The 13,655-nt window shown below is 36.0% G+C and overlaps 2 pseudogenes; both read right to left on the bottom strand.

The window, feature by feature from the left end:
- The window catches only part of LOC149530782 (COP9 signalosome complex subunit 5 pseudogene), a 34,671-nt pseudogene extending 29,154 nt beyond the window's left edge, over positions 1–5,517 (bottom strand).
- Positions 5,518–5,796: 279 nt separating this feature from the next.
- The window catches only part of LOC149530781 (putative receptor-like protein kinase At2g42960 pseudogene), a 51,928-nt pseudogene continuing 44,069 nt past the window's right edge, over positions 5,797–13,655 (bottom strand).

The raw sequence follows: 13,655 nt of genomic DNA, 5'->3' as shown, positions 1-13,655 counted from the left end.
GTGAGGTTGAGCTCGTTGGATCCAGCTCGAGGAAACCTTGGATTGCCGCAATTTTCAACTACTTTTGTGGGCTTTTTATTTTATGTTTTAGATTCCCATTTTTCCCTTTTGGCTGTGAGTTAGGGCTTTCCTATTTTATGGTTTATGCTCTATTTCTACTTCTATTTTTGGTAGCCATTTGTTTGGAGGTTGTGAACTAGTGTTTCCCTCCATTTCTATATGCTAGTTCTACCCAGTTTGGCGGGTACAAACATTTCCTTATTTTTCGAGATGAGGGTTTGGGGTTTTACGCCGTTATGCTGGCCATTTTTGCATACGGTGTTCGAACTTGATTATTTTTGAATTTTTGGAGTTTTTGTACCCAAAGGCCAAATGGGTTTTAATTTCAAAGTTTTTCCAAAATTTTGAGGTTTTTACCTCGTTTTGCATGCCACCTTATTTTCTTAAGTTTTCTTTGCACGAGTTGGGTTGTGGACTTGGATTATCCATTTGGATATCAGTTAGACCTTTTTCGCAATTTTATGTTGCATTGGGATGTGTGTCACATCTGTACTCCTGATGTTGTGTTCGGTTGAGAGATTTTTATACCTGTTGTTATGGTTTCTTTTGTACCCTTGTTATTGTTTCGTGGATACTAGGATTCATGTAGAATCCATACTCCCAGATTGAGGCCAGTTGAGTGAGTTCATGATTTTTGGTCTTGTTGCATCATTGTGATTTGTGCAAAATCCATACTCCCAGATTGAGACCAATTGAGTGTTTTCATGATGTATGATTTTTTTTGGCTTTGGGATTCGTGTAGAATTTGTCCTCTCGAGTTGCTTTCAGTTGGGTGTTTTATTTGCATTGTGTTCTCATCCTGTCCTTATGTTATGATCTTTGTGATGGTGGTGGGCCACACACGAGTATGTGTACGTACATTTTTTAGGTGACTTACGCGGCCTGATCTTCCATGGTACTTCCCAAAGTTATGATCATTAGGGTTTGGTTGGGAATATGCATGCCCTCGGGCACTTGTTGTAAGATGAGCATGGGTAGGGTAGGGTAGCATATGGAGGGGGCTTCTATCTCGTAGCCTGATGATCATGACGCCATGGGTATGGTAAAGAGGAGCTTTGATTAAGTGATAACTAAATAAAATGTGTGAGTGGCAATAAAACTTAAGATAATAAAATGCTATGCCGAGCCATTCTCCATTGAGGGGTGCTATATCCACATGATATGAGCTTGGGCTTGTCGATGCCAAGTGACTCTCCATAATGTCAGCCCCTACGTAGTAGCCTATTGAGTGTCTGACTAGGACCTATACTCCTTGCATTGTCTTAGGTTCTTGTTTACAACCATCATACTGTCTGGCGTGAGTGTTAGCCATGGATGTTGTTCTTTTGTATGTTTTTGGTTGGATCTTTATCTCCATCAGCATAGCAGGTGTGGACCTATGGGTGTCACGTGGTTGGGAGGCATAGCAACCTTCACCACTACTAGGGACCAGTGTACAGAGATAGTCTTGTCCTAGTGTGACTGTTGCTGGATGTTTTCACTTGATACTTTGGGTTCCAGAGTATGCTTTCTTGTGATTTATGCTTTCATTGGAATGCTTGGATATCATGTTTAGATGATGTTAGTTTATTTAATGCATTCCCATATTATGATTAGCATATGACTAGAAGATATGAATTATTGTATTGGATTATCTATTGCTCATTGGCTTAGCATGTTAGATTTCCTTATTATGATGATTAGCATGTGATAGGTGATGTTCTCTACTCTGTAGGATTATCTTATGCTTTACTACTGGCATGTTAGATTTCCTTATGCTTATATTGTAGCATGTTTAGTAGTGACATCCCTATTACAATAGTACCAACGATTGGATCGGTGGCTTGGGATGTTACGCGTGGGGGATGGCTAGGATGCACTATGGTCTTATGATGTTATTGATGGTTGGGAGGAATCATGTACTTAGTTTGGTTGTTCAATTATTGCAATATTATTTCTGTACATTGCGATGTTACTCCTGTTCACTGCAATGTTGCATTTAGTATGTTCTTTACTACTTTGGTTTAGATGGTTAGATGTTCCTCTTGTTTTTTATGCACTTGAGTGTGCATTCCTTGACTTATGTGGATCTAGTATTCCCCGGTGTGGAGGTTTTCATGTTTTTATGCTTTTTAGTCTTGTTTTGTTGTCACGCTAATGTGTTTCTCACGTGGAAAGGTAGTTCCTCACGCAAGAATGTACTTCCTCATGTGAGAATGCAAGTTCTCATGCAAAACTCGAGACCAGTGCACTTTCTCATGTGAGAAATAGTGGGCAGTTAGGCATGGCTGAGGAAGGATTGAAAGTTGGTTTTGGACATCCATTTGAATTTCACACCTTTCTAGTTCAAAATAGTCTTTCCATGGGGTTTAAAATATATCGCTTAAGTATACGTCAACTTATACTTAAGACATATTTTAATATATGCGACGAATCTTTTGAGATAGTTTTCAGACCTCTTCGAGATAAGATAAAGATTCTAGGATTATGCATTTGCCCCAGCTTGGTGTTTTGTTGATGAGTGGTAATTTCTTTGAACCCTCATCATGTGCATGGCCATTGTTGGCTTTTGTTTGTGTATGTTAGTTTAGTAGTGGCATTTGGAGATTCGTTGGTTGCTCAGATTGTTGGTGAAGTCTTTCGTTGTGATCTGTGTGATCCCTATATGATGTTGACATGTGCATTCATACTTGTAAAAAAAAAAATTCTTGGCTTGTATAGAATCCTTGTTCCAAGGATCTTCGAGCAGGGCATTACACTTTGCACATGCTTTTCTTTCGATTGTATTGAATCCCTCTTTTAGATTCAATACTTCCCTAGTAGAGTCACCATTTTTTTGGTGTTTTGAAACAACACGGTTCCAAATTACTTTGATGAGAACAAGATACATCTAGGGGCAACTAATTCCCATCTTCAACATACCCTTTCAGACACCAAGCCAACTATAAGGCTTGACCCTTCTACTTCAGGCTCTACAAAACCTAGGTGAGTGTACCTCAGATTCTTCATATGGTACCAGTTGTCAAAAGCATACACTAAATCTAAACAGATCAAATAAAACCCTTAATCTTCTAGCACTTATACAAAGATATCAAAAATTAAATATCTAATGACATGACCTAAGGACTTGATAAGTTAAGTGAGGGAATCCTTTTTAGTTCTTCAATATTAAAGAAAAAGATATTTGATTAATGATGTTGATTTTAGAAAAACCCCAAATATGTAGCAATAAGAACAAGTTGATCCTATAGCTGATCAGTGCTTTATCTATTGGACAATTCCACAAATTAAATGCATAAATCTGTGATACTAATGACATATTTCGTACATCACAATATCATATATGTCCTATAACCTTGTGATTCAGACATCAGTGTTCATAAAGACCTCATTCTCATGAAGTATCATTCTCAAAATAATGAGCAACCTTGTCAAACACATTAAGCATTTACTTGGCCCTTTTTTCCAACAACAAAATATATCAGACATACAAACTTAAGGGGATGCAAATGGGTCTCAATTATTTGTCCCTAAGCCACATAAGATTGTAGATTATAGAGATAGGAGATGAGAATCAAAATGAAACTAAAGAGATTCATTCTCATTTGTATTCATTTCTTTGAAACTATACATTTAGATGCATGTAAAACAACTCACAAAACCATTAAATAGATCATAACTAGCTATATTATCTTCACTATTGTTGTTTATACAAGAGAAATATACTAAATAATATTGTGAAATCACAACTCTAGATCCAACAATGTGGTTTCACAGATAAACTTCAAACAAAATGTGGTATCATACTGAAAATTGCCAACCCTTTCAATGGATGAGAAAGAGAAAGATATAGGAGAAGAATGGAATCTCGGATCTGATCTCAAAATGACATTTGTCCACTTGAATCTCCATCCTTTGTTGTTGTAGAACATCTCTCATCTTTCTACCTATGAAATCTTATTTGGTTTTTATCATTATTTTGTAACAAACCTGAAATATCTTTTCCTCAATGATGAAAAACCCTTCTGTTATTAAAAAGCCTAAAAAGCATCATGAGATGATGATAATGCCTTGATTCAACTAATTTTTAGGTAACAAAACTCATCCATAATTGTATTTTATTGCCTTTTACATTCACTTAGTTCACCATTTCACTGGGAATCAGATTTGAACTACCTCAACTAAATTAAACTGAAAATTAGGTACCTAAGAAAAATCCTCTCATAACTAGAACTAGTGGAATCCTATGCAAAAACAAACTCCAAAAATGGAAATTTCATTCTCTCCTAATTACAGCAATATATTATACTCCTATATGGACTTACCAGAAACTACCAGGATCATAATTTGAAAATCCAACTCCTCTCAAGGCTCCGAAACTATATTTGGGCATATATTTTGACTTTTCCTAAATTTAAACTATAGGATTAATTAAAACTTTATTTAAAACTTCTCTACACGTAATTTTGAGAGGAAATATTAAAAAAATTGATTTTTATGCCCCCTTGAGTTTTCCCTCCTTTTCTCCATCTAGGTCAAACTAGTTTGACCGGCCTTTTGATACATGTAATAATTGGATTGGCTAATTCCTGCATAGTCACCTAAACTTGCTACCTATGTGCCATATGTCACCACCTTATTTATTTGCAATTCTACCACGTTGCAACCAAATCATCACGTCATGTCACTAGTTGCCATGTCACATGATGAGTCAACATTGTGCCACATCATCTTGACATAGCGACCATGTGACACATATCATTTTTGGCCACCTTAGCATCCAATCATCACACCACATCATTGCCACATCAGTTGGTCACCATGTTGCATGGTTATCATTCAAGCATCTTTCCTTGGTGACATGGTGACAACCGTCTGATTTGCCACATGTCACCATCATGTTACTCTATCAAGTCTAGTTAACTACCACTTGTCATTTCATGGTTCAGTTGGGATCCCATGTTGTTGCTAACATCAGCATCTTTTTTGGTGTGTTTGGTCAAAATTCTTCCTTCCTCTGGCCGACCATTGGCCTCGCGCGAGCTATCTAAGGCTTTAAAAGTTGTGTCTCTTAAGACACTACGCATTATTGCACATTTATATTTAAACAAATAGAAAAACAACTGCCCAATGAATGTGGCATAAAGGGATATGCGAGTTTTACATTTTTTATTCCATTTTATATTTGGGTAGATGCCTAGTAAACATGGCACATTACCTTTGTGACCTTCTGGCATAGTGTTTTGAAATGTGACAGACTATTTTTGGTACATACTGAAGTACCAGATTGAGGTAGACTTCATCATTCTTAGAAGAAGAATAAAAGTTGTTCTTTTAAGTTACATAATTGGGATGATCCATATAATGCATTGTTTGTAATTTGTGGTTTCTATATCATGTATCCTGCAGGACCCTTTTGATGGCTACCATCTCGCTAGTCTCTAAGCGCTTTACCTGAAACAATTCCAAAGGAACCATTGCCTACAACTCGCTTAGCCTTGTAACTCATAGTCTACTTGGGCTTTACACTGCTCCCACACATGGTTCCTGCTTGTCACAGCTCTCTCAATTTCCTTTAATGATGTCTTTTACTTGCTACTTTGGACTCTTCCTACATGCTGTGACTTTTTCTTTCATGTTGCGGCTCCTTTGTGGTCTGCAATCTCTGCCACTGTGGAAGCTCCTCTTCTCTCCATTCACAAGTCTTGTTCAAATGGTAGCAGGTGTTTTCTTTGACATTTGCTTTGCTCTTAAAACCTACAACTCTAGTGCCTCATGCAAATATGCCAACCCTTTTGCAGTTCCAAAGATAATCTTCATGCGTGCCTCCCAAGTTAGAATGCCTTACTACCTCAAAGTTCCATGAAGCCATTGCTCCAAGTTTCCATTGTTAACATACTCATATACCAAGATCCTTTGAGTTACTTCTACACAATATCCAAGCAGTTTGACAAGAGTTTTATATCACACATGACCAATGGCCTCTACTTCCACCTTGAAATCTTTCTTGGCTTGGCCTAAATTATTGAAAAGATTCTTAACTGCAACTGTGGTTCCATTTGTAGGTTGACCCTTATAAACAATTCCATACCCACATTCACCCAATATATTTTCCTTTACAAAATAATCTATGGCAATCTCAAGGTCCCTTAGAGTGAACCAATTACCCCATCCAAGATATGACACTTCAAGTAGGCCACTCATTAATGGGGATGTACTCATTGCATAAGATGAAGAGTCTCTATAAATAGAATGTGTCCCTGAGCTCCCATCATCTCCTGACTATGGGTTTCTACCTTTTTTTTCAACCATAGAACCCCCTGGACTAATTTTCTCTATGTTAGAACTCTTGATCCTTGCACGCATCAAAGCTTTATCTAAATCTCTTTCACAAGACTTTCCCTGAATAGTAAGGAGGGGACCATCTACCATGGGAAAATTGTTAGCCCATTTCCTATCAACTTTTACTTCCTTGATCTCCTTTGAGACTAATGGGATCTAGGTTATGGGTATCTTTTCTAGCATTCTCCTTGATTGTCTCCAAGTAGTGAGCCATATTAACAACATAAAGAGAATTAAGACAATGAATGCTCTGATAGTAATGCCAATTAAAACCCATAATTTTAGACCAAAATTGATCAAACATTTTTTGAATGGGCACTTGACTAAACTAAAATCAGCTTTGGAACCTTTTGATCTCCAATGGTGAGATATCAATTTGGAAACATTTAATTGTTATAATTACTATAATCACCTATGCTGATCATTTTCAATCTCTGATGTCTTAGTCATCTAATAAATTTAGCCGAGCCCCCAAAGTGGGTTCGACTAAAAAAAAACTTCAAATTCAAATGCCTAAACTATCAAATTAATCCATTAGTCACTTGACACTAATTTGAAACAAATTCAACCACTGGAAATAACTTTGAAACTCATTTTTTCATCTGTCTACAAACTGTCAACTTCATGTCAAGAGGTCCTTTAACTGGCTTAAAAAACTTTACCCAAACACCTAACTAGGCTTTAAAATCACACACACTAATTCTCTGTTCCACATTCTTGTAGCCTGCCAAATCTTGTCTCATGACGATTTTAGAGTCAAAAGATATTGACCATCAAAGTTGTCTTCTCAGAATTGTCTGCAAGCAAACATGTTAGAAAACCATAAAACACATTCAAATCTGGCTTCAAAAATAGGGTAGACTGACACTTGGGCACATGAAAAATGAGGCATTGGTTTACTATCATGAGAGAGTATGAATTTGAAATTAGGGCTTGTGACAAATGCCTAGACGCATTTGGCAAATGGTCAAAGTGAGCTACTCAAGTTTGCAAACTAGAAACAATGGTAGAAAAAAATACTTTTTGCAAATAGAATGGACTTGGGAAAGTGTGCAAATAGATTCATCAAGATTTGAAAACTAAGATACTTAAAGAATTTTTAGAGTAGAGCACAATAGTACAATCCATTCAATCTCATCTATAAAAAATTCAGAGTTATGACATCTCAAACAGGGTTACTAATCAATCTACACTTTATGACACCAACAAAATTTTATAAATTGCATTTGGAATTGCATTTGAAAATTGATCAACAAACTCTTCATAAGCTCAAAATTGAAACATAGAAAGTCTATAACCTCTAGAATGTAGTGCAAAAGAAATTTTATTATTTCAATCAACAAGGTCAAATTTATAACAAGTCAAACAGGACCTCCTAGAATTCTGATGTCTTAACATCAGCATGACAACAATAAATGACCAACTTTGAGGGATTCAAAACCTAGTCAAAACATATTGAAATGACTCAAAATATGAAACATAGGTTCTCTAGTATGTATACTAAACACTACCAAAGTGACGAGTCATGAAACATAACTAGGTGTGAGATATTCAATTGCAAACAAGGCCTCCTGTCACTATTTGACATAGGCAAAAATGTAGATTTGGATATTGCTCAAAACAAAACTTCACAAAATGAAAATTTATCTTCATGGGATGCATGGACATACTGAATGCAAGCTGTTAGAAACATTAAACACCTCTTAGGCCTCAAATGGACAATCGGGTACAAATGCAACAAAAAGCACTTATAGGGCTTTATTTTTTGGATGGTACTCAAAATCAGGGCTTCAATTTTGAGTCCAAACAATGCTCAAGCCTATCTAGCTAAAGGTCAAGGAGCTAAGGTCATAGTGCCTACATTTATCACCTAGTTGCTAGTGAGACCTAAGACAGTACACCAACTTGATAGACCAATTGGGTATTATAGCACTCAGAAAGGTAAAGATAAAGGAAAGAGGAAAAGGACTTCTCCTCAATAAATCAAGCTAGAAGAAGAAGTGACTCAAGCACCTCCATAGTAGGGAGAAGAAAATATACAAGGGCCATAGAATGTGGAAGCTATACAAGCTCAAGATGATCCTCAAGTGTCTTTAGTTGAACAAGGCCAAGGAGAAGCTAAGGTTGAAATACAAGAAGTGCCTTCACAAGAAGTACAAGCCTCCCCCTCTGCACCTAAGAAGAGAAAAATCAAGACTTTAGTAAAGAGGAGATAAAGGGCCATTAGGAAAGTGATTCCTTTTCCATCATTCCCTGAGCCTATTCTAGAAGAACTGGAAGAAGAAGATGATGAGGATGAAGAGGACAATATACCTTTAAATTGGAGGACTCATCTGACAAGAGCTAAAAAGTCAGAAAGGAGAACAAGCTCTACAATCACACCACCATCTATCCTTGAGCAACCCATTCATTCAAACTACAACATCAGAAAATGAAATACAACATTGGATAGATGAGCAGGTTGTAGAGGGCACTAATGTCTTTCAGATGTCTGATTTTGATTTTATGCCCATGGGTACTAAATTGGTTAGGGATAAGATAAGAGATACTCCAACCAATCAACCTCAATAGGAGGATTGGAATCAGTTGTCACCCAAGCCACAAGGATCTGAGGTAGCTCCATCATCCCTGGTGCAAGTCGCATTTTTTGTAGACAAGGGATCAACTACTCCTCTACCTCCAAGTATCAAAGAAGAATAGGTTCATGTAGGGCAAGAGGAAGAGCCACAACAAGAATCTATCAAGGAAGTTTTAGAAGAAAGATAGATAAGTAAACAACCTCAGCAAACTTCTCAAGACACTAAGGTAAGGACTATGAACTCTACAAACATAGAGACTCTTGGTATAGATCTCATACAAAAGAAGAGGACTCTAGAAAGGGGAGATAAGGGAAAGGGCATAGCAGAGTAGACTCCTGCATCCTCAAAAGGTAAATCTACATTGGAAAATATCCCAAAGTGGCTGAGGAAGGAAGTAATAAGAAACAAGAAGCAACAATTCACCACAGAGGAGGAGGATAGGATGGAATCAATCGAAGTCCTAAGGAAACCTAAATCACCTCGAAAGGATGCATAGGCATTAGCTTTTGTCATGAGTGGTCAGAACCAGGACCCATTTTCTCATGTAGCTATCCCTCCTCCACATTCAAACATGGAAGAACTAACTCTATGGGATTATCAAATCAAGGAGGTTATGCTTGGGAAACCTACCTTGGATACCACTAAGCTAATGGTTATGACAAGAATAAAAGAGGTATTTAGGAGCTTAGAACAGGATGGAGTAGAGTTGATAACACTTTAGTAATAAAATAAAATCTTAAAAGGATATCTATGCAAAGTTGTTGGTCCTCTAGATCCTACAAACCTCGAGGAAACCTTGAATACAACACTCAAGAGAAGAGATAGGGGTATGAGCCAATTGGATCCATTTTGAGCACTTGTTAGTAGTGGACAGAAAGTTTTTAGGAAAAAGGTGTACTAATCATTTAGGGAAATATGAAGTTGTTACATGTCATGCAGGAGAATGTGGATAGGCTGGTAGCCATTTTGAATCAAGATTTTGGTCTAATGGATGAGATACATACTTGGGGCAAGGATTTGCAAGCACTTTAGTCTATCAAAGGACAAAGGTATTAGATGTTGATGGATGAATATATAGCTAAGGAATTAGACAAGATTGATGATTGGACTGAAAAGATTGTGGATGGCAATAAAATAATGGAGACATTACATGCGAAGATTCATAGGCTCAAGGATCAAGCCTAAGAGCAAATTTTGGCAGCTAAGAAGCACTATAGTGATGCATGTTTTGACATTTTTGAGGACGATGCATGGGAGAAGTTAATACCAGTAGAGGTAGTAGTTGAGAAATTTTGGAAAACTTTTGAGGAAGTTGGTAATGATGATGACATTAGGTAGGCATTTAGAATAGAGGAGGCATTGTTAGATTTGAATGTGGAATTAAGAAATTTCATAGAGACTTATAGTGAGGTTGGTAACTACAAGTAGAAAGTGAAAGACAAATATGAAGTCTTAGATTTTCTAGATGTAGAACAAGTCACTGAGATTATTGAGAAATTCAAGGGTAAATACCAAGACATAGCTTTGGTATAAAGGGGAACAAAACCTAGAAGCCAGAATTTCAATTTTGACACTTAGTGAAATTTTGCAATTTTTGGAACTTGCTTTCAAGGTGCGCAGGTGCGCTAGGTGTGCAAGTGCACTTTTTCAGTAGTGTTTTGGAAGATTTTGAGGAATTTAGAGGTGCACTGATAGTTAACCACCAATTCTAAATTTAGAGCTTTCCATGCATGAGAAATACATTCTGACAATAGTTTAACTCCTATAGATGCCTAGTGAAGAAGGAGCTCCTATTTTTGGCACTTCCAGACACTTCTACATCAACTAAAGGCTTTCTCTTTCATATTTTCTCATGCTTTCTTTGTCTTATGACATGTAGAGGCTCATGCATCCAATTAATGATATAAATATGGATGGAGTCCTACTTAGCACTAGTTAGATAGTCAGTTTCTACATAAATAGATTTGTTTTATTAGTTTAGAAGCATATGATTTCATAAAGATATCTCTCACTCTCAACACAAATCGAGGAGAAGATTTCTTATAAATTCAAGAATGTAATGTGTATTTAGGGCTGCCATTATTTTGATGCAATAATATATGTTGTTGGTGCTTGCATTTGGAGTGTAGTGATTCTTTCCTAAGTGTGTTATATTTTTGTGAATGTATGTTCATGGGATGTAATTGAGCCAAAAAAATTATTGCATTGTTTTGGTTGTGTGATCTTTTAATTCTGGTGTTTGCTATGGATCTACAAATTCTGTTGTCATACTTAGTTCAAGAAGAGATCATCACATTGTTCCTGCATAGCCTTTTGTCTCACATGAGTGCACTTTCCATGGCCTTGTGATTCGATGAAAAGTGAAACATCTTACAGTTACTAAATTTCCATTGATGATCGGATCAGTGGAATTAAGGAAACTCTACTCCTATTTTCAGTGGTTACCTACTGTTATTTTCAAAAGCTTAACTTGTAGAGATGTTTTTTTCGTAGCTTATGTTCGTTAGGATTTTACTTTCCATGTTATTTGCTTAAATTTATTTTCACCTTACCTTCATTATTTTCTTTACTAACCCCTTGGTTAAATTAGGAATTCATATAGTTTCTTTATTAGATTGCATTCATCTTAAAAACATAAAATACAAAAATATATTCCTTTTTGTGTGGTTATTCTTTTTGAGATAGCAAGTAGATCATACATCTTATTTGAATTGTTTCAGAACTAGCAAATGCCTCCTCTGAACATTCACTTTTATCTTCAACTGAGCAGATTCCAGTAGGTCGCAAGATCACCTAGAACCTTGGAGTTGATCCTTGAATTAAATTTTCAAGAGAGGAGTTCAAAAGGATTCCTGTTGTTAAGCATCATGAAAATTGATAGCTCAACAGTAACCTTGACAGGTCTTTTAAATTTCTATATCAAATTAAGTTCTCAACAATATGGTGACACTCCTTTCAGGAATACCTTGTGATTTTTCTTTAAAGGATTTCATTTCCCCATCATGAAAAATAAAAGGAAATCATTTTTCAGAATCCTAAAAGATCCAAAAGATTTAGTTGACCCAACCATCCTTTCAAAAACATCCTACCAATCATGATCCTACAAATCCCCCAATCTTAGAAAAATCCAAAGTTTCCAAATCACATTCATCCCATAATCACTACCCTAATGGTTCAATTTAAAAAGAAAATCCCCCATTACCCCCATGGATCCTAGATTTTTCAATCTTCTTTCTTACAATTGTGAAAATGATTTCTCCCCTACTATGAGAGTATGGTCGATCAGTGGTATGTTACATTTTCTAGATGGATATAGTTGCATTCACCATTCACTATATTGTATTCATTTTTTCATTTCATTCAAATTATATTAAGTTGAATATCTTTCATTTCATTCAATTTGTATTAGGCGTATTTATTTTATTATAACCTACATTTAGTTGCACTAAGGTTCATGTCATTTAAATTACATTAAGTTCATTTCATTTAAAATTGCATCTAGGTGCATTAAGTTCATTTTATCTTGCACGAGGTTACATTTAAGTCATTTAATTCAATTGTATGTTGCAGTTATGTACATAATTAGCTATAGTTAATTGCATTAATCATTATCATTTCACTTTTTGTATATTAAAGCAGTTGCACTTAGGTTTTCATGTTTATTTAATCATCATTAGCATTATAAATGCATGAGGTTCATTAGAATTCATTTATGATTAGGTTTATTTTTAGCCATCATTTTAGGTACATATAACAAATGAGAAAATTCATCACATCATATAATAACATCATCATAACATGTCTCATACATAAGATCATGTAGAAATCAAACATATGCATCACATTTTTTATATAAAATCATCATATGCATATACATCACATTTGCATCATCATATATAATTACATCATAAATAGGATCATATCATGTCACATAGACCTTCTAACACATCACACACTAAATAAATCATAGAAGAATCATCAAATACCTCACATCTTGTAGGAACATGTTAGACACACATATCATATTCATTTAGAAAGAATCACAACATGTAATCATATATGTTAGTATTACATTGTATCGGCATCATAAGCATCATAAAAAGATGAGGCACATATTATATGGTACACATCACATCCCACCCAATCAACCTGTCATATATAGACACACACACACACATATTTATACATACACATACACATATACACACATACATGTACATGTACATGTACACATAGATGTACACATACACATCTGACACAAGAATGAAAGAATGCATCCCAAGAGTCCCATAAAAGAATAAATGTCCATCAATTTCCATCAAAATAAAGTGCCCATATGATACAATAGGGTATGTTCCCTCTAAAATATGAAATATATCATGAGTATACAATGCCACAAAATATAGCATGTCATTGTCCATCTGTCTCCCTCACGGTAGGATGATCAAGACCTATAGGTGCCACTGACACTACAACTAAATCTATCATTGGGGCAATCTCTGCTTGATCTCATAGTGTTGATGGCCTCATCTACACTCTTATGACACTCTCATGGGTCCTCTCATAAATTGTATTCCCTACACATGGCCTTGTCTCCACCTGCATATCTCTTGGATGTATCTGTCATGTTTGTACCATTCCTATTCCATCTCCTCATCCCTAGGCCCCTCTAGTGACATCCCCATAATCCCCTCT

The sequence above is a fragment of the Cupressus sempervirens genome, chromosome 11 (assembly GCF_028749045.1).
Source record: "Cupressus sempervirens isolate cs-2001-9-10 chromosome 11, ASM2874904v1, whole genome shotgun sequence".
Taxonomy (NCBI): Eukaryota; Viridiplantae; Streptophyta; class Pinopsida; order Cupressales; family Cupressaceae; genus Cupressus; species Cupressus sempervirens.
This window is presented reverse-complemented; position numbering and strand designations above follow the sequence as displayed.